This window comes from Quercus robur, chromosome 1 (assembly GCF_932294415.1).
Source record: "Quercus robur chromosome 1, dhQueRobu3.1, whole genome shotgun sequence".
Lineage (NCBI taxonomy): Eukaryota > Viridiplantae > Streptophyta > Magnoliopsida > Fagales > Fagaceae > Quercus > Quercus robur.
The window spans coordinates 54,053,377-54,072,195 of NC_065534.1; the positions used below are offsets into that span (position 1 = coordinate 54,053,377).

At 35.8% G+C, this 18,819-nt stretch overlaps 1 long non-coding RNA gene across 2 annotated transcripts; it reads left to right on the forward strand.

Moving 5' to 3' along the window:
* Positions 1-13,345: 13,345 nt before the first annotated feature.
* On the forward strand, positions 13,346-17,012 carry LOC126691878 (uncharacterized). 2 transcript variants are annotated; one of them, XR_007644856.1, is made up of 7 exons: positions 13,346-13,634; positions 13,756-13,963; positions 14,096-14,134; positions 14,950-15,007; positions 15,088-15,205; positions 15,307-15,424; positions 16,723-17,012. It is a non-coding gene; the product is annotated as an uncharacterized LOC126691878 (long non-coding RNA). The 2 variants fall into 2 exon arrangements; XR_007644855.1 differs by having other exon boundaries at positions 13,348-13,634; positions 14,099-14,134.
* The last annotated feature ends 1,807 nt before the right edge of the window (positions 17,013-18,819 follow it).

Here is an 18,819-nt window from a genome sequence, read left to right on the forward strand (position 1 = left end):
CAAATTTAAGTTAGTTATTTTATTTTTTATTGTCAAAAATATTTCTATCTAAAACCTTAAATAGAGGTTAAAATAGTAAATTGATAAAAATGATAAATTTTTATTCTTATGTTAAAATGTCTTTTTACCTTTAGTGAATTCTTTCTATTTTTAGTAAATTCTTACTTTTACGTTTATAAAAATTCTTACTTATAGTCACCATCTAACAAAAACTCCCAAATCCTAGTCCTACTTTTACGGTGATATAAATTCATCCTCCTACTCAATATCTCTAAGCGCTCTCCACAATGTGGACATCATTTCTCCCCCAGGAATTTACCATCTATGTTAAAATTTAGAGATTCGAGAAACAAAAGGAAAAATTTTTCGCTAGGAAAAAAAGAAATCTATATTAAATTTTTGTTCCATAAGAGTAATGAAGTTAAAAATATATCTATTTAGCATCACAAAAAGTTTTTTTTTATCTATTTTACCTATTTACATGTTGCAGTAGTGGATCTATTTTAGCTTTTAACACAATAAAATATTATAAATATCACAATAAAATAATATATCAATTATAATAAAACAATATATGCACTATAATAAACAACAATCACAACCACTCGCTAATGCTACCACTGCCACTACCGCCGTCACCGCCAACGCCACTGCCATCGCCACTGTCAATACCGCCACAGCAACAGCCACCATAAAATAAAAAAAAAATTTCTCACTAATATTAGATAGTAATAATCTACCACTTAAAATTTATTGTAAAAATATTATGGTAACATTTTTTAATTTAATTTCTTATTGTTCTTTATTTTATTTTTCCTATTATCTTTTTTTTTCATCCAAATACACGTTTCTTTCTTCTCCCTTTTTTTTTCCTCTTTGTTTTTCTCCTCCACACACGTACTCCTCTTATCTCGTCCACCCTCAGCCACACCTTTTAACTTTCAACCATTTCTTATTTTTTATTGTTTTATCTTTTTGCTACTTTTTCTCCTCATCTCCTTCTCCATTTATTCAACTGTTCTCTCTTTATTTCTCTGTCCAACCAAGCTTCAATTCCGCTCAGCCCAACTAAAGCAACGCCACTAGGTCCACCACCACGCCTCTATCAGGACCAGCTGGCTAAATTTTTTTTTAAGAATACAATGTCGGCATTTGTACATGAAAACTTGTAGATAATTAGAAAAATATTTATCAATAATAAAAAAATAAAAACAAAAAAACTTGGTCAAACATTGTTTGAAAATGCCTTTAGGTACTGCTTGCCAAGAATTTTGACCTGAATACAATTTTGATGTTTTTGCTTGAAAACTTGTGGATAGCATATATAGAGGTTCAAAAAAAAAATGAAAAAATCTTTATAAAAAAAAAAAAAAAAAAAAAAAAAACTTTTTTAAATTTTGTTTGGAAATACCTAAGGTCCTACTGACCGAATTTTGACCGAAATACCATGTTGGCATTTTTGCATGAAAACGGGTAGATAATATATATATATATATATATATATATATATATAGAGGTCAAAGATTAAAAGTTTGCTCGAGGAACAAATAGAAAAAGCTTTTGCAAGAAAAAAAAAATTGGTTAAATTTTGTTTCGAAATGCCCGGTCCTAATGGTTAAGAATTTTAACCGGAAAACAATGTCGTTTTTGCACGAAAACTTATAAATAACATATATAGAAGTCCGAGAAACAAATAGAAAAATCATTTGCAAAAAAAATAAAAACACAGTTAAATTTCTAATTCCATAATTTAGAAAGGGGACCATTTTAATTTTTAAGCAATTAATCGTTTGAAAGTTGAAACAAATGGTATAGTAGTGTTGACCTAAGCTTAAGTACACAGCCCAACGTGACCACATGGGCGATCCCCAAAGATTATAGGCTAATTTGGTTAAGATAAATATTTTATGATTTTATAAAGTATAATTAGAAGGATAGTTCAAAAAGTAAAAAATAAAGCTGACCTCAAAATTTGCTTACAAAACCCAATATTGGATCAGATACCCAAAAAGCCCAAACGTACGTTTTGGTTGGTATTAGAGTCATGTAACATGACCCTTTAGTGGGAGCCAGTTAATTTTCCAATCTCAGGTCACTGTAGCTTTCAATTTCTTTTCTTTTTACAAATACTACGGGTTTGTTTGGATTGAGCTTATTTTTACTGAAATTGAAAACACTGTAGCGAAAATTTTTTGAATGTGTGAATAGTGCTATGTGACCCATTTTTAATAAAAAAGTTACTGAAAAGTGGAATTTGTGGGTTCGTGAACAGTACATGGATGCACTGTTCACCGTAGAAAAGTCAACCTTTGCGGCTACTGTTCATGAACAATAGCCGCGTTACTCCCTAAAATGCGTGAAAACAAAAAAAAAAAGAAAAAGAAAAACGCAGCAAACAAAACGCAAGCGCCAGATTAAGTGCAATTTAAACGAGTACTACATCTCCACAAAAACAAAAACAAAAATTCTCTAACAAAACAGTATTATTAATTTTTTTCCCAACAAACACGTGGCAAATCCCAATCCACTTATTTTAGTAAATAAATAAATAAATAATATTATTTGAGAAGTAAATTCCAAAGGTTAAGACTTAAAAATTGATAAAACTATGGGAAGAATCATTTTTTATATTATATTGTGAAAATTGATGAACATATAACATATAATAAAATATTATTAAAGCTGATACAAATATATATTATATCATATAAATAACCAAATATAAGGTATACTTGGTTATTTGATTATTACTTTTTTTTGTACTTATTCAACGTGTATTTGCTTAAGAGGTTGACTAAAAAAAATAAGAAAGATGTTTTATTGAGAGGAGAGTATCTGGTTTGAGAGAGGGGAGAGCATATATTTAATAGAAAAAAATAAATCAGATTTAAAAATTAGAAAAAAAATTATTAATGTGTAAAATTAGAGAGATGTCAACTAAAAGGCAGAGAATTCAGTTTTATATATAAAATATATAGATAATAATAATAATAACAACAACAACAACAATAATAATAATAGTAAAACAATTTAAATTGAATTAAATTTATTAAAAATATATATATATTTTTTTAACCAAGTTTCACCCAGATGTTGTTGTCGTGTGGGAGAGGGGAAAAAAAAAAAAAAGGATGAATGAAGAAGCTATAGGATGTGGCAGAGATAAAAATTTAAAAAAAGATGGTAAAAATGGTTAAAAGGGTATTTAAGTAAAAGTGGACAATATTTGCTATTTTCTATGCTCTTAACAGTGACAAGCATCAGTAAAGTGGTGTTGTTTTTCTTCATTTTCGAATTAAAGAGGGCTACTTTTGTGAACAGATAAGCTTCTTGTTTTTTTTTAAACACGGCCCATGTACCTTGCCCACAGCCAACAGGACATCCTCGAATCGCTTTGAACGGCTAAACGAACTAAACTTCTTTTTCTTTTTATTTTTTGAGAAGGAACTAAACGGCCCATGTACATTTTACTGGTCACGTCAGTCATGGTATCTGGCTTCGATACCTGTCTCAATTTTTCAGTACTGTCCCACTCCCATTTACTCGGCCGCAGAAGATTTGACATACCTGCCTCCATTCTTTTTATTTAAATGATAGAATGCAACACAATTTATTTTCAAATTGGTTTTATTGAATGGTTCTTTTCAAAGTGGTATAAAATTACATTGAAATACTAATGTTTTATTGGAAGTAGGGAAAAGCTGGACGTAAGTGTTTGGCGTGTGCTAGACGATTAGCTTTCACGGAAAGAAAAAAAAATAGTAACATTATTTGTATTTTTAAAAAAATTCATCTATATTATTTGTGGGGCCCGATAATTTATGGGCCAGGCCCACTTGCTCATGGGGAATCCAAAGGCCCAAGCCGAAGAAGGCTATGGCCCAAGCCCAATAATATAAAGCACAAAATGGCCCGGAGATGCAGCCGAGGACAGTTCAGTCCTCGGCAGACCCAAAAGCTCCATTAAGAATAGGGGTAAAAAAGGTATAGGAACAAACTTGAAAGAAAGCCTAAAATATCTCGGGAAAGCTGCCCTTACTACCCTTCCCAGATAAGACTCTGCACCTAATAGAACCGAATTCTTCGGCTTTTTCGACCACCCCCAACGATTCTGGGATTAGACTGACGGGACAAATATCAGTCTTGGAAAGGTTGACCCTACACGTGGACGAAGGATAGCGAACGTAGGCTAGTATAAAAGAAAAAGAGGATGGCCAAAAAGGAGGGCCTCCCATCCCACCTCCAGGAGAAAGACTCCAGGGGTGAAAACACTATTTAGGGCCTATTTGTTAGCTCATTTCAAGCAATATTTTGAGTATTTTAAACATACTTATATACTTTTTTACACACTTTTTTATCTACACATATATCAAAAACACCCAAACAAAAACACCTAAACAATAATACTCAAATTCCTTTACCAAACACCCTCGTAAATTTCAAAAGTGTCATCCAACTCAAGCGTTTGTAACTAAAATTAATGTTTTTCTGACATCACTATACTCATTAATTTACCTTATTATGCTGTATTGGTATGGTGAATGAATCTTTGAAAGTTCGGTGATTCGGTGAAAGCTGGAGAGTTACTCGTACTTTTTTTTTTTTTTGGTAAACGAGTCAGTAGTACTTCATGCATGGCACGAATGGGCTTTCATTTTAGATAAGTATCCGGTTGAAGTTGAAATTTGTAAGTAACTTTAAATATTAACTATTAAATAAAAAGTTAAAATTAAAGTTAAAAAATTAAAAATATAAAGAAAAATTGTGAAGAAAATAATATAATTACATGGTGTAATTGCATTTGATCTTAATTTCTTCATCTTATATAGCCTTTTCCTTTTTTTTTTTTTTTTTGGGTAGAAAGTGGAATTTCATTAAAACTAAACAGAGAAAACAGAATCAGTACACTGCCTATAGCAGTACAGCCCACGGCAATCAGCTTCCAAAATAGAAAAAAGATCCACAGGTGGATTAGCAAAAAACTCAAAATCAGAATCTAACATGAGGCCTAATTTAGCAAGCCAATCAGCACTCCTGTTTGCTTCCTTATATATATGTCTGATGCTCATTTGAGGGATTTGAGTAGCTAAAAACCTACAGTCATCCATAATTGAAGACACAACAGTGTTGGCTCTAGCTTGATGATTGAAAACATCCACAATAGCTCTAACATCAAGTTCAATAATCACAGCTTGGACATTCATTTGTTGACATAAAAGGAGGCCATCTCGAAGGGCCCAAAGCTCGGCAGTGAAGCTGTTTGTTGTACCAATTCTTCTAGCAAAACCCCCCATCCAGTTGCCATTTGCATCTCATAAGAGTCCTCCACCACCAGCTAATCCCGGATTCCCCATGGATGAGCCATCAGTGTTTAGTTTCAGCCAGCCACAACAAGGTTTATCCCATCTCACTTGCTTCAAAATTTTACGATTGGCAACCAAAGTCTTACCTGCACAGTGAAAATATTCTATAGCACATTGTTTAATGTCCATGGCTAGGCTTGTTTTTAAGTTCTTGTTTTCAAAACCCAGCTGATTTCTACCCTTCCAAATCATCCATATAGCAAACATAAAACTTTGATTCCAAGGAACTTGCCCTGCACTTCAAATCCCCTTATCTCCACAATTAGTCATAATCCAGTCTTGAAGGTTGGCCGAGTAGAAGGTGCTGTCTTGACAGCTGATGCCTAACTGATTCCATATTGCTTTAATAGAATGGCAATCCCGAAGAGCGTGGAGAATGGATTCAACACTACTATTGCAGTGAGGACATAAGTTATCAACTAGCATCCCCTTAGCTTGTAAGCAATCTCTAACCCCGATACTCTGGTGCATGCATTTCCAAATGAAAGTTTGGATCCTCGGTAATGTATCCAACTTGCAAATCCACTTCCCATGAAAGGCCGGAGCAGGAAGAGGCTCACTAGCAAGCAAGTAGGCACTTCTGAGATCAAAAGAGCCTTTGGGAGAAGGTTTCCAAGCTATTCTATCCTTATTCCTTGTGACACACGAGATTGGGTAGCTTGAACCTCTCTTCTAATATTCTCAGGAATCTCTATTTGCAGCAAGTTCCAATCCCACCCATCCAACCTAGCAACATCCTTTACTTTAAGCATAGCGGACTCAAAGGTTAAAGGGCCTTGGATAATACTTCTTAAGGTTCCTGCCTTAGACCAGTTATCATGCCAGAAGCTAAGGCAGCTCTCATATCCCGGAATCCATGTAACTCCCTTTTTAAAAACAACTTCCCCTTTCCTCATGCTTCTCCAAGTGCGGGAGCACGGTAGGCTGGCTTCATTTCTTGAATTTATGCGCTGATTTGTACAGTACTTCAATCTCAACACTTTAGCCCATTGAGACTCACTCTCTGTGTGGAACCTCCAGTTTAATTTAGCAAGAAGCGCCATATTTCTGCCCTTGGCAGCTTGGATACTCAACCCACCTTCCTCCTTAGGAGTAGTAACCTTCTTCCATCCCACCCAATGCATACTTTTCTTATCAGCTGAAGAGTTCCACAAGAAGTTTCGGTTAACTTGATCTATTCCATCTAAAATCCTCCCTGGGAGCTGGTTGCATTGCATTACATAAGCTGGAATGGCTGAAGTGGATGCTTGGATTAATACTGACCTCCCGGCCACGGAGAGGAGGTTTGCTTTCCACCCTGCAAGTTTCTTTTTAACCTTATCCAACACAAAATTAAAATCCTGGTTTGAAGCACCCCTGTGGTGGATGGGAAATCCAAGGTATTTTCCCAAATTAGTTGTAGACTGAAAACCAAGAATATCACTCAAGGCTTCACTATCACTTTGATCCACGTTTGGGGAAAAGAAAACCCTAGATTTTGCTTCGCTAATGGTCAGACCAGATTGGTTACAAAATTCATCCAGCACTTCTCTGATTACCAGGCAGTTTTCCATGTTAGCTTTGGCAAAAAGGACAAGATCATCTGCAAAAAACAGATGTGAGAAGGCCGGACCTCTTCGGGTAGCTTTGACAGGAACCCAGGACTTATCTTCACACCTTTCTTGAATTAATTGCCCCAAATAGTCCATGCACATAATGAAAATATAAGGGGATAGCGGGTCACCTTGCCTTATTCCCCTAGTGGGCAAAAAAGGCTCAAGAGCCCCTCCATTAAAGAGCAAAGAGGTAGTAACCGAAGAGATACAGCTCATTATAAGCTCAATTAGATTCCTTGGAAGGTTGAAACGGATCAACATATCTCTAATAAAGCTCCACTCCAATTTATCATAGGCTTTTTCTAGATCGATCTTTAGCGCTATGTAACCTCCTTTACCCTTGGTCTTCCCCATCGTATGGATCAATTCTTGGACAATAATAGTATTATCCACGCCTCTTCTTCCCGGAACAAAAGCCCCTTGACACGGGCCTATTAATTTATCCAAGTACGGTCTTAACCTTCCCACAATGATTTTAGTGATAATTTTGTACACCGAGTTGCATAAGCTAATGGGTCTATAATTGTTGATAGACTCTGGGCATTGAATCTTAGGAATAAGGACAATGCTTGTGCTATTCAAGTAATCCGGGATTTTCCTGCTATGAAACACTTTCCTTATCTCCTCTTTAACTGAATCCCCCACAGTGAGCCAAAACCTCTGAAAAAAGCCAGCATGCAACCCATCGGGTCCTGGGGCTTTAAAAGCCTTAATGGACCACAAGGCAGTAGCAATTTCTTCATTAGACACCGGCTGATCCAAACTGTCTTTCTCATCCTCCGTAAGTCTAACTTGCCAACCAGTTCGGAGATTATGACTCCAGCCAGCCTTGACTTGGCTGGTGGAATACAACCTGATAAACCCCTCTCTAAAATGATTCATGACTTCACCTTCTTCTGATAACCAGTCCCCTACCTCACTTTTAACCATGGAGATTGTGTTCCTTTTCCTTCTTGCAAGAGCAGAAACGTGGTAAAAGGATGTATTTCGGTCACCCATTACCATCCAATTAATTCTTGATTTTAAAGCCCACAACTTCGCCTCTTGATTCAGGATTAAATCCAAATCTTTTTGCAACTGATTCTCTAGGTCTAAAAGGGAGGCAGAGGGGTTGGTGGCTAACACTCGCTGAACTCCGTTAAGTCTAGCCATTAATCTCTTTTTCTTCCCAAAAATATTCCCGAACTGAATTTTATTCCAACGAGTTGCTTCATTGGTGAATTTTTCTATAGAAGTTGAAAGGTTCCCATCCCGATTCCAAGCCTTAGTCACAATTTGCCGGAAAGAAGGGTCGGATAGCCAAAAACTCTGAAATCTAAAGGGTCTTTTAAGAAAGGTGGTTTGCCTAGGAACAGTCTCCAGTAGCACCGGGCAATGGTCTGAGTGGCATCGAGTGAGATGGGAGACTCTAGCATTCGGAAATAATAGGCACCAGCTAGGATTCATGAAATACCTATTTATTCTCTCTTGAATGAGATTATTAATCTCCCTCCTGTTAGTCCACATATACCGAGGTCCCGAAAAACCCAAATCCACCATATTGCACTTATCTAAGCAATCTTTAAATAAGAGTGATCTAGACAAACTGACAGGTCTTCCACCAAACTTATCCTCATTCAACAAGGGTTCATTAAAATCCCCGGCTATCACCCAAGGTTTATTATGTAGATCAACAACTTTAATTAAGTTTTCCCACAAAATACATCTTTCTACATTCCTAGGACTAGCATAAACAGCAGAGAAAATCCAAGAAAGGTTAGTAGCAAGTACCTTCACTTCCACGTGAATTTCTTGTTCTGTAATAGCCAGTTGCACCACCTCCACAATATCAGAATTCCAAAGCAACCAAAGACCACCTGTGAACCCAATTGTTTCAGTGTGTATTGCACCATCAAACGGAAGTTTGTCCGTTATATCCTTTGCACGAGCTCCACCAATCTTGGTCTCCATAATTACTAAGATGGCCGGATTATGATTCCTAGCCAACTCTCTCACATGGTTTTGAAAATTGGGCTTTAGCACGCCCCTACTGTTCCAAATTATTATATTCATGATAAAATAGATTAGAAATAGGCACTTATCATGAAGAAGTAACAATTCCGCCTTCCCCTTCAAATTCCATACCGTCTTCTCCATCTTCACCGCCGTCCTTGCCGTAACAGGCTCTGTTGGCTCTTTCACGCACAAGATCATCACTCTCCCTACAAACCTCTTCCACAGTGGGTCCCGGGGTGGTAGATGAGCCCAATTCGTACTCATTCCCTTTAACCAAAATATTATCATCCAAGCTTCCATCAGGTGCAGATCGGACCAGCCCAGACTCCACGCCATCTTCGCCTTGCTTCCCACTAGAGCTGCTACCGAGTTGATTAATACCTCTCTCTCTCAACGGGTTGCCTAGCTCAGCTTGAGGAGCTGCTGAGAACTGGAATAGAGAGCTGAGATCAGCGCCCTTGCAGCCAAGAATGGACGGAATTTGTGGGACTGATGTGAGAGTAGGTGTGTTGTTGCTGGAAGCATCTTTGGTCAGATGGCTTAAAGCCTTGTTTCTGGCAATTACCTTCTTGCCCTTTACAGAGGGGCTTACATGGGCTTTTAATTGAGTTAAACCCCCAATCTTCACATTTGGGCCCATATCCAAACCACCATGCCCAACCTTTTCCATATTGAACTCAGGTGTAAAGTCCAACTTAGTAGTCTCTTTCCAAGCAAAATGGCCGTTACTGGGATTGTTCTTAACCATAGCAAACCTTGGCTTTAAGCTCGAAGCTGATTTTGTGGGGTCCAAATGCTGCGCATCCTTCGTGGTCCTTTTTGGTCCTCCTCTTCTGCGTGTAACAACCATCCACGGTCCATATTTGTCCTCATCGTGCTCCATTCCACTACTCTCTGCCATGTCGCGCTCCTTTGTACTACGTTTTGCCATGCCATAGCCTGTCTCACACCCACCTGGCACATGCATTTTGCGTGGGCTTGTACTGCTCACCTTAGTACAAGCCGCCTCCTTCTCCGACGCCGGCTCAGCCCCCCGGACAATGTGTGGGCACATTTCCTTCTTGTGACCAACTCTACCACAAGAGAAGCAAAGCTTATTGATACCCTCATACATCACAGTTTGCTCAAATTTTCCAATGAGAACTGTGTTTATAAGTGGTTTGTCTACATCCACCTGTATACATAGCCTAGCATACTTACCTCGAGCTTCCATGGCGGTATGAGTATCAACTCTCAGAACTTTCCCAATGGCTTCCCCAATCTGCTTAAGAGGTTCTGCTTCATAGAGTTCAATAGGGAGAGCATGTAATCTAACCCATACCGCGATTGACGAGACGTTAGCTATTTCCGGTTTAAAGAATGGTTCCCACGGCCTTATAGATAGAAAATGTTCTCCTATAAACCATGGACCTCTTTTCAGAACTGCGTCTAAATCCTCCTTCATTGAGAACCTCGTTAAGAAGAACTCATTCCCCAGGTCCACACAGTCAAGCCTCCCACTGGGTTTCCATAACTGTTGGAGTTTGCTTTGAATGAAGTTGAAGCCTATTTTCCTTCTGTAAACCTTGACAATCAAAGCTTTCGACCAGGACCCCCTTATACGTAGTTTAGTTTCCTTTGATAGTCTTATTGTTGCTAAACCTTCGCGTAACCCAGTAACCTCATCGTCAGACTCAACATCATCCTCCATTAGGTCATAGAAATCAAATGCTTGAGCATAAGCTCCTGGGATTTCTCCTACCAGTTTTTCCTTGAAAGACTTGTTCTGCGAGGCCCAAACATTGTTGCTCCGTGGAGAAAAACCATTTTCACTAACACCTTCACTGAAATCAGCATGATGGACATCCTTTACCTTCTTCTTGCTTCTTGAAAGTTCAGCTTCCTCTTCCCTTGAGAGAGTACGGTGCTTAGAGCGAGTGTCCATTATATTTATATAGCCTTTTCCTTGCACCTGATTTTAATTCCTTCACTTTCTGCTGTCTTTTCCTATACCTTTCATAAATTTAGTTAGTTTTGGCTTGCTACTTTATCTATTTTTCGTTTTATGCTAAACTTTACAATTCACTTCTATTATTAAATAAATAAATAAAGTCAGTCAGACTGAGATTTTCACTTGTGCCTGTTACTCAATGCCTAAATTTGTAGGCTCTCTTGGAAAGATTGAACCTTCTTTGAAAAGCCCCAATCTCTCTCTCTCTCTCTCTCTTAACGTCAGTTTCTCTCTCATTCACTGTCAGTTTCTTTCTTTCCCTAATAAATTTTCTCAAAGTAATGAAAGAAGTAGAAATTAATCAACTCTCGTGGGGTCAGGAAATTCCAAGTCTACCCTATATCTCTTCGCTATAGATGACTGAGTTCTTCTCTTATACAAACATAACTGAGTTCTTTCTCCATCTCTCGTGACAGATCGGCGTTTTACCATCAGTTTCTTTTTCCATCTCTTGCGCAAATTGTTTTCTCCTTGTAGCAATTTTCTTTTTCTTATCGAGTCAGAGTTTCAATCCCAACATATCTTTTCTTTCTGAGTTAAAAAATAAATAAAATAAAATAAAAAGCTGGTTTTTTCGTAAAGTTAAAGTAATAAGAAATTAAATTATGAAAATACCCTAATCATTGTATTGTAAATAGGATTTTACTAATGTGTATTTATAGGACACACATTAATTTTCATTTTTTTTAAAAATTTTCTCTAAAATTAAAAAAGTAACGATAACTTTTGCATTTTTTGGAAAAATATTTCTAAAAATAAAAAATTTGATGGCTACTGTAAGAACATACATTAACCAAAATCTTGTAAATATTGTAATGTGTTTTTCCGCCCTCTTGTTTCAGTCCGTGCGAATCTTGCAGACTCTCATCATTCACTTCACAGCCTCTTTAAACTTCTTCCGTGCTTTGCAGTTTTCACCTACCCACTAATGGTACCTCTCACTCTTGAGTCTCTCTATATATACTTCTCATCTTCCACACACCAGAAAAAGGAGAACCTTCATATGTGTGAGGCTCGATTGTGCAATATGAAGGAAGGTAAAGCCTTTTCAACGCTCGAAAAGGTACTCATCTGTGGGCCGTTTCTTTATGTTTTTGTTGTTTTCATCAACATGATGCACTAGAATTTGTACCACCTAAAAGCTTGAATTTTTGTGGGATCTATATTTAGTGTTTCTTTAGATAGAATCTCTTATTGGGTTTGTTTTTGGGATTAAGCATGTGTATTATTGTTTAACCCAAATTTTTATTAATTTTAAATGCTTTCCCTTTAGATTCTGCATAAGAAAGTTCCTTGCTCTTTCTTCGAAAGTTTACGAAGTTTTCAAATTTGTTTTTCGTCAACAAAAATCATGTTAAATTTGTATTAATATTCTAGTTATAAAGGTTTTGATTATTGGGGTTTCATATTGCACATAATATTTAGCTAATTAGTGCTTGCTTAAACTTTTATTTTTTGAAGGATTTGGCAGTAAAGAGCAAAGACGGGTGGAATAAAGAATGTTTACTCCTAATGCCAACGTGTTACATTTGGTGAAAGTTGGCTTTAGGAGTAAACAAGTTTGAAAACTTGTTTACATTTCCCTATTCTACGTTTCTCCTTCTACTGTTTTTCCCCGCCTCTTTCGTTTTCCTTTTCTTTTTAACTCTACTGTTTTTCCCTAACTCTCATCTTCTCCTTTTTATCTCCCAAGCCAGCCTTGTTCTTTGTGCGCCATGACCAAGCCTCTCTTTCTTCAGGTTTCTTAGATTTTGGCTATGGTGGTGGTGGGGTGGTGGTTAAGTTTCAAGTAAGTAGCAGTGGTGTGGTGATAGTTTGAGTTTTGGGTGGCTGGTTGGTGTGGTGGTGGCAGTTTTGGGCAATGGCGACTCCAGGAATTTTTTTCAGGGTGTTCCTCAACAAGCATAAATTACACAATCTAATAAAAAGAAAATTTTGTTTCTCACCGTGGTCAAACCACATTTTCCCCCCTAGACCCCAAGCACTTTGTACATGGGGAGGCCAATTCAACTACAAGGCTTTTGGCCGTGAAATTTGTAATTTACTAATATAATTAGCCAAACTATTAATCTATTAACCAAAATACTAATATATAAGATATTCTATTCATCCCTAGCACAGAGTTGAAACTATTAATAACATTACATGTATTATATTTATATACATTCAAATGCCTTAAAAAAGTAACGTTTATTTCATTAAAATATATATATATATATATATATTAAAGTTTGAAATGGTAGCAGGCATTCAACTTTTTTTTGAGGAAGTAGCCGGTATTAAACTAGTCTAATACATGTTTTTCAAAACTAAAATACATGTCAAAGTAACATGAAAACAGGTGTGTGGCTGTGGAATTCTTTTGTTTAAAAAAATATAAAATATCTCATCTCTATCTCATCCCCACACAATAAGAAACACAAATACGTTGATCTCTTCTGAAGCTGTCTTTCTCCCGTCCTCTTTGTCTCTGTTTCTGTTCTTATTTATTTTGAAGATCTCACCTCTTAGTCTCTCATACAAGTAGATTAGAGCACACATCTCTTCCTCTATAACCTTTCTTCCTAAGCAAACTGATCTATCAATGGTAGATCTAACATCTATCTAAGGTTTGAGCTTTTGGTGAAGATGAACTAGCCCAGCCACCTTTTTAGTGATGATTTGTGTGTGAGGAACCATGAGAACCGTGAGGTTTGAGCTTTTTTTTTAGGGTGTTCTTAATTTTGATTGAGGGTGTTCCTAATTTTTTTTTAAGGATAAACAAATAAAAAAAATTTAATTATTATATATATATATATATTTTTTTTTTCAGGTCAGGGTGTTCCTGAGAACACCCTCACCTGAACGTGGCGTCGCCACTGGTTTTGGGTGGCTTGCTTTGTATCTGAGAAGAGAGACAGACGAAGAGGAAGAGAGAGAAAGAGTCGAGGAATTCATGAGGAGACGTAGAAAACGACATTGGTTGTGGCTTTGCTTGCAACAGTCAAGCACTTCTGCCACGTGCTGTGGCTGGACTGCTGGTATTTTCTTTTTCATGCCATTGATATTCATCTCTGCCTTCAAGCTTTTTTTTTAAAATTATTTATTTATATAAATCCATATTTTTTTCTTCGTATTATTTTTTGGTATTCTCTGATAAATGAGATCTTTAGCAGGCATTGGGAACAGAAGGATTTCGAAAGATTTACTAAGTAAGTTGACTTGTTTTTACTCAATAAAAATATATATGTATTTGTAAAAGAATCAAAATAGCGTCTTTTCATGTTGTTTTTTTTATTTTTATTTCATGATTTGATTTGAGTAGTTATTTATTCTTGAAAATATGCTTTTAATGTGGTTGGGGACGATAATAAAATGGAAATCATGAGAATGTAACTATAGGAATATGTGATAAAATTAAATTTGAAGTGCAAGTGAGTTAAGTACACTATAAACTTTAGAGGAGAGAAAAAAAAAAAAAGGAAAGAAAACAACCTTAACGAATACTTTTTGTGCGCCATGACATAACCCTTGTGCTTTGGTTGGAAGTTTCTTCAGAACCTTCCTATGTTCCCCATTTCTTCTCTCTGGTCAGGTCTTTTGGTGAATTTGATTTTTGTTGTACGTTTACCTTAAGAAGTGGTAAAAGTAAAACCCAAGTTTTCTAGCCTAAGTGTACATTTGATAAGACAACCCTTTAGGCTTTAGTGCAGTTGTTTTCATTAATGTCTCTGTTGCCTTTTTGGATTTCAGCTAGCAACTTTTTAAATTTGAATTTACTTAGTTTTCCTTTTACTTTACACCTCTTACTGTCCTACAGGCTTAAGTTACTATTTCCCTGTTTGTTTAGATGAATTTCTTTCATATGTTTGGAATGAACTTAAAATATCTACACACACACACAATATAGTGTCAGTTGTTACATGCTCCTGTAATGGATGGGTGCACGTGCCACACATCGCACACTCCAAAAGAATTTCATGCAATTTGTTCTAATCAAATGCTGTCTGTGTCATTCTATGGACAGATATCGGAGAGAAGCGATTAGTGGTGATTTCTAGAGACCCTTTCATAAAAAAAATCAGGTAAAAGATTATGGGTATCTCCTCTCTTGCTGTTTCAACATGAAGCAGTAAACATAACATCCGGTGTCTGTACTAAGCAGGGTGGAGGAAGATATCATTCTACTTCAACCTCTCTTTTGAAATCAGAGACAAGACTATCGAACTTGATGAAAATCGAAATGTTCAGCGTGCTGAATTTGTGGTTCGGGCATACATGCAGTATGTTATCTGGCTTTTGAGTATTAAACCATATTGTCAATTATATCTAATGTATTATTTTTTCTGACTATGATTTTGCTATTCTTTTCTTTTGTTGCTAGAGGTGGTAGGTTCTCAGATGGGTGGGGCTCATGTAAGCGGCATGAGAAGAGATTTTTAAAACCAAATCATGATATACCCAGTACAGCAGAGATCAGAGCAAAAAATAAATCATGCCAAGTATATCTTTTCTTCTTGCAGTTGGCTTGTGCCTAAATATGCTATTGATATTCAACAACTAGCTGTTCGTATGATTGTTGCATTTTCACTAGTTTACATAGTAAGTTTTGATGTTAGACTAGCATCATAATCATTGGCTGAAGCTTGGATCAGCTTAGAGTCTTATCATATTATTAATATGTAGCTTTAGTATTGTTTCTTTTCTTTCTGTAGATCCTATAGATGCCATAAATAATAAAATGGAACAAGTAATATAGCTCAGTAAGTTACATTGAGTTGATTGCCATTCGTCACATATTGTTTCTTCAAGGCAAAGATAAATGTCACATCTAGGTTGAACCTATGGCCCACCCATCACTCTTTGTTTAGAGGAGGGAGGTGATGCCCTTTGGTCTACAGACAATTGCCATTGTTTGCACAACATGTAGTCTAGAAGACAAAAGTAGAAATTTTGTTAAACAATATAAAATTTTAAGTATTTTTCATTAAGAAAATTTTCCTGAATGTTAAATATGTGCTTGCATAAAAATTTTAGTCTCTTGAAGCTAGCTGTTGTCAAGTCTCAATGTTACAAGTTGGTGATACCTCTATTGTATGAAGATAGTATCAGAGCTTTCATTATGAAGATTATGCAAGACACTGATCAAATGTTGGAATTTGGGAAAGATTTCTAGACACAAAGACAACATTTTAAGATAATTTTAGTCTAGAAGTGCTACAACAATGTGTCATGGATTTAGATGCTTACAAGCTTCACTGGCTGACCTGTAAATGACTCAAATATTTCATTATTTGTATCATTCATATTAGGATATGCTGTTTTGCCTCATTAACTAATACCTGAGCCTTTCTTCTCCTTAGCTAACCATTAGAAAATGGTGCATGACCCTAATTTGCATTGTTTCATTTCCAATGCTATGAAGTCATTATTTGTACAATTTGATGTTCTATACCCTGCTGCATGCTGGATTAGCTATGTGTAACATCAAGATTTTCTTGCATACAATTGAAATTCCCTTATTGTTCTTTTTTTTTTTCCCCATAGCACACTCAAGTTGGCACACTATGCATGAGACATTCCCAGTCCCACAATGATATTTTGCTTTCTTTTAGATATTGATGATTCACTTTCTCCGAAGAATTTGATGGATAATGGGGAAATGGATCTGTTTCACCATTTGAATTTTAAGTTATCCTGTTCTCATTTTTAAATTTTTGTGATTAGAGACATCTTTGTAAAACAAAGAGAAGTTTTGAAAGGGATTTTTATTATTATTAAATAGCCTACACATTTGCAGGACTTGCTTGGAATTGGAGAATATCGACCGGGTGCAAGCCAAGGCTAGAGATGAGAAACATCAAATAATCTGGTAATCGTTAGGGTTTGAAAAGGAGATGGAGGTGATACCTATTCACTAACTACAATGTACAAGATGCATCTTTTGGATGATATGATGCATTATGTTGATGTTATTTAGGGGGTCAGTATATATCTTCATTGTCAAAGCCTTGTTGACAATGTATTTTGTAACTTATACATTATTTTTATAATTTGACAATGAAATATGTTATATCATCTTTATGTTAATATTCAAATGTTTATTTTTGTGTGTGTATATATATTGCTTTTTGGATATGTAAACAAATTAGATTGTTTACAATGCACAGGTTATGTTAAAGCATTGTTGATAATGCACAGGTTATTTATGTATTTGATATATATATATATATATATACATATACTGGTTCCAATGTGTATGTGAAGATATCACTATTAAAGCAATTAAGGCCTCTTTATTTATGTATTTGATATATATATATATATATATATATATATATATATATATTTCAGTAATGCTTTCTGTCTCTCATCTTCATTTGGTTTTTGTCGATGTTTAGTATATGTCCATGAAGGACAGATTTTTTTTCCCTAATGAAAGAGCAAATTTGATACCACAAAGAAGGGTCAATACAGATCAAAGAATTTGAAACAACAAAAAGTTATAGAGTTATAGGAGGACTGGAAAGAATCTGAAACAACAAAGAATCTGTACACAATTTTTCATTTTCACAAACTTGGAAACTAGCAAACAGAAGGACTTGTTATAAGAAAAGAAAAAAGCTCAGACCTTTCTCTTGGGTTCGACGTGTGTGTCTGTGGAGATAGGAAGACAAAATAGTATTGGGTGAAAGGAAAGAGAAGAGGATACGTGGGAGAGAAAACCAACCTTCTGACCTGTGCAAGTTGTGGGCTCCACCAAAAAGTGAAAAAATTGAGGACAGAGATGTGGGGCTTGGTTTTGAGATATTGGAGCCAAACAATTTTTTTCAATTTTGGATTTTGAGTGAGATAGAGTTTTGAGAAATGAGTTATGTTTTTGAGTTTTGAGATACGTCCAATCCAAACACCCTCTAAACCTCACATCTAGTCGTATTAAATGGAGGTTTTTTTTTTTTTTGGTTGAGAATTCTAAGTATTAAATGGAGTTTAATTCATCTTATTAGATGGTGATATAATTATTATTATGATATTTAAAATATAGAAAGTTTGACTGCCAATGTAGAATAATTTTAATGCAAATAAGTTAACACATTAAATGTTCAACATTAACAATATTTTTGAACAAAAGGAAAATTATACATTTTTTTTTTAGATAAAGGAAAAATTATACCTAGTGTGACAAAAATTGTCATTTTTATTACCTTTAAGTGGTGGTGATTCTCCTTACCTTATAAATTTTATAAAGAAAGTGATCATTCAGATAATTTAAGACGGTTTTCTCCTGCTGCTTGTTCAGTCACGTGAAAAGGGATTACAACAGGGCTGCTCATGAGCTAGCCCAATTTGCTAAATGTAACCAAGCCACTAATCTATGGAAGGGTGTTATTCTGCCCTTCTTAGCTCACTTACTTCATTTTGGCCTAGGATGATCTGTTAGCTTCAGCTCTCTGTTGTACTCCTTTTCTTGTGTTATTGAAATACAAGCTTTCTTCTCAATAAAAAAAGAAGAAGCCAATATGGCTCGTCACTTGTTAGCCTGTTGGGCACAATTGTACATGAAGGGGCCTTATCTGAGTCATCCTAAATGGTTTGGGTTCCAAGGCTTCTTTCTCAATAAATGAAATTATTAGCTGTAAAAAAGTGTCATGCTTTCCTTATTGATTTGACATATACCTCCTGGATTAAAATGTTGATTATTTGGATTGTGTATGTGTGGTACGTAATGAGATAACTGAGTTGTTTAATGGCTATGTATCATTTTATTAATGTCATCGATGACAATTTCTCCTCCCCTCGACTCTCATCTTCCAACATATGAATAAAAGCTTGAAGATATATTGATAAAAGGAAAACAACAAAAGAAACTAGAGATTGATCATACACAACTTCTCCT